Here is a 3,138-nt window from a genome sequence, read left to right as displayed (position 1 = left end):
TCTCTGTCTCTCTCTCTCTCTGTCTCTCTCTCTCTCTCAGACACATCACAGCCCACTATGAATCATTCAGGTGTGTATAATAACAGTATGAGCAGGGATAACTGAAAGGAGGAAGGGGGATACGGAAGTAGAGCCTTATTCACACACACACACACACACACACACACACACACACACACACACACACACACACACACACACACACACACACACACACACACACACACACACACACACACACACACACACACACACACACACACACACACCAGGGGATGACGGTGCTCCAGATGTAGCACCAGCTCTCAGCTGTGTGAGCAACAGCAGGAGATTGTTGAGCGTGTGTGTGTGTGTGTGTGTGTGTGTGTGTGTGTGTGTGTGTGTGTGTGTGTGTGTGTGTGTGTGTGTGTGTGTGTGTGTGTGTGTGTGTGTGTGTGTGTGTGTGTGTGTGTGTGGGGTTTAGTAAGGCACTGAGCCAACAGCCAACCTACTGCTAGGGCTACAAACACTCCCTGACCCTGTCCCCAAATACACTACTTAGAGAGGGAGGAGGGAGAGAGGAGGGAGGGAGGAGGGAGAGAGAAGAGGGAGAGAGGAGGGAGGAGGGACAGAGGAGGGAGGAGGGAGAGAGAGGGGAGGGAGGAGGGAGAGAGAGGGGAGGGAGGAGGGAGAGAGAGGGGAGAGAGGAGGGAGAGAAAGGGGAGGGAGGACGGAGAGAAGAGGGAGAGAGAGAGGTTGGGAGGAGGGGTGAGGGAGGAGGAACAGAGAGAGAGAAGAGGGAGGAGGGAGGTAGAGAGGAGGTACGAGGGATGACGGAGGGAAGAGGGAGGAGGGAGAGAAGAGGGATGAGGGAGGAGGGAGAGAGAGAGGGTGGGAGGAGGGAGAGAGAGAATTTGGGAGGGGGAAGTGGGAAGGGGGAGGGAGGAGGGAGAGGGAGGAGGGAGAGAGAGAGGATGGGAGGGGGGGAAGTGGGAAGGGGGAGGGAGGAGGGAGAGAGGGAGGAGGGAGAGAGGGGAGAGAGGAGGGAGGAGGGAGAGAGAGGTTGGATGAGGGAGAGAGGAGGGAGAGAAGAGGAAGGGGGAGGAGGGAGAGAGGGGGGGAGGAGGGAGGGAGGAGGGGGGAGGGATGAGGGATGAGAGAGAGAGAGAGAGAGGGAGGAGGAAGGAGAGAGAGAGAGAGGAGGGATGAGGGAGGGAGAGAGGAGGGAGGGATGAGTGTTAGTCCTCATCCACTACTGTCTCTATCTGATGGTCCTCATCCACTACTGTCTCTATCTGATGGTCCTCATCCACTACTTTGTCTCTACTGCCCTCAGCTGGTGAGTGTTCGTCCTCATCCACTACTTTGTCTCCACCGCCCTCAGCTGGTGAGTGTTCATCCTCATCCACTACTTTGTCTCTATCGCCCTCAGCTAGTGAGTGTTCTTCCTCATCCACTACTTTGTCTCCACCGCCCTCAGCTGGTGAGTGTTCATCCTCATCCACTACTTTGTCTCTACCGCCCTCAGCTGGTGAGTGTTCGTCCTCATCCACTACTTTGTCTCTACCGCCCTCAGCTGGTGAGTGTTCGTCCTCATCCACTACTTTGTCTCTACCTCCCTCAGCTGGTGAGTGTTCGTCCTCATCCACTACTTTGTCTCTACCGCCCTCAGCTGGTGAGTGTTCGTCCTCATCCACTACTTTGTCTCTACCGCCCTCAGCTGGTGAGTTTTCGTCCTCATCCACTACTTTGTCTCTACCGCCCTCAGCTGGTGAGTGTTCTTCCTCATCCACTACTTTGTCTCTACCGCCCTCAGCTGGTGAGTGTTCGTCCTCATCCACTACTTTGTCTCTACCTCCCTCAGCTGGTGAGTGTTCGTCCTCATCCACTACTTTGTCTCTACCGCCCTCAGCTGGTGAGTGTTCGTCCTCATCCACTACTTTGTCTCTATCGCCCTCAGCTGGTGAGTGTTCGTCCTCATCCACTACTTTGTCTCTACCGCCCTCAGCTGGTGAGTGTTTGTCCTCATCCACTACTTTGTCTCTACCGCCCTCAGCTGGTGAGTGTTCGTCCTCATCCACTACTTTGTCTCTACCGCCCTCAGCTGGTGAGTGTTCGTCCTCATCCACTACTTTGTCTCTACCGCCCTCAGCTGGTGAGTGTTCGTCCTCATCCACTACTTTGTCTCTACCGCCCTCAGCTGGTGAGTGTTCGTCCTCATCCACTACTTTGTCTCTACCGCCCTCAGCTGGTGAGTGTTCGTCCTCATCCACTACTTTGTCTCTACCGCCCTCAGCTGGTGAGTGTTCGTCCTCATCCACTACTTTGTCTCTATCGCCCTCAGCTGGTGAGTGTTCGTCCTCATCCACTACTTTGTCTCTACCGCCCTCAGCTGGTGAGTGTGAGGAAGTGCAGCCCAACCCAGTGGCACCAGATTTCTCTCTGTCTCAGGCGCCGAAGATTAACTGAGAGTTTCTCCTTTTGTAACACAAATCCCTAATCGACATCGATACAACGTTTCATATGAAAGTCTGGGTTACGCGTAACTTACACAGGAGGCTGGTGAGGGGAGGACGGCTCATTTTAATGGCTGGAATGGAGTGAGGGAAATGGTAACGGGGTCGGGGGTCAGTATGATGTGGTGGTTAACAGGGTCAGTATGATGTGGTGGTTAACAGGGTCAGTATGATGTGTTGGTTAACAGGGTCAGGGGTCAGTATGATGTGTTGGTTAACAGGGTCAGGGGTCAGTATGATGTGTTGGTTAACAGGGTCAGTATGATGTGTTGGTTAACAGGGTCAGTATGATGTGTTGGTTAACAGGGTCAGGGGTCAGTATGATGTGTTGGTTAACAGGGTCAGGGGTCAGTATGATGTGGTGGTTAACAGGGTCAGGGGTCAGTTTGATGTGTTGGTTAACAGGGTCAGTATGATGTGGTGGTTAACAGGGTCAGGGGTCAGCATGATGTGTTGGTTAACAGGGTCAGTATGATGTGTTGGTTAACAGGGTCAGTATGATGTCTTGGTTAACAGGGTCAGGGGTCAGTATGATGTGTTGGTTAACAGGGTCAGTATGATGTGTTGGTTAACAGGGTCAGTATGATGTGTTGGTTAACAGGGTCAGGGGTCAGTATGATGTGTTGGTTAACAGGGTCAGGGG

Source organism: Oncorhynchus gorbuscha, unplaced genomic scaffold (assembly GCF_021184085.1).
Source record: "Oncorhynchus gorbuscha isolate QuinsamMale2020 ecotype Even-year unplaced genomic scaffold, OgorEven_v1.0 Un_scaffold_1082, whole genome shotgun sequence".
NCBI classification, from domain to species: domain Eukaryota; kingdom Metazoa; phylum Chordata; class Actinopteri; order Salmoniformes; family Salmonidae; genus Oncorhynchus; species Oncorhynchus gorbuscha.
Note: the sequence above shows the minus strand (reverse complement) of the source record.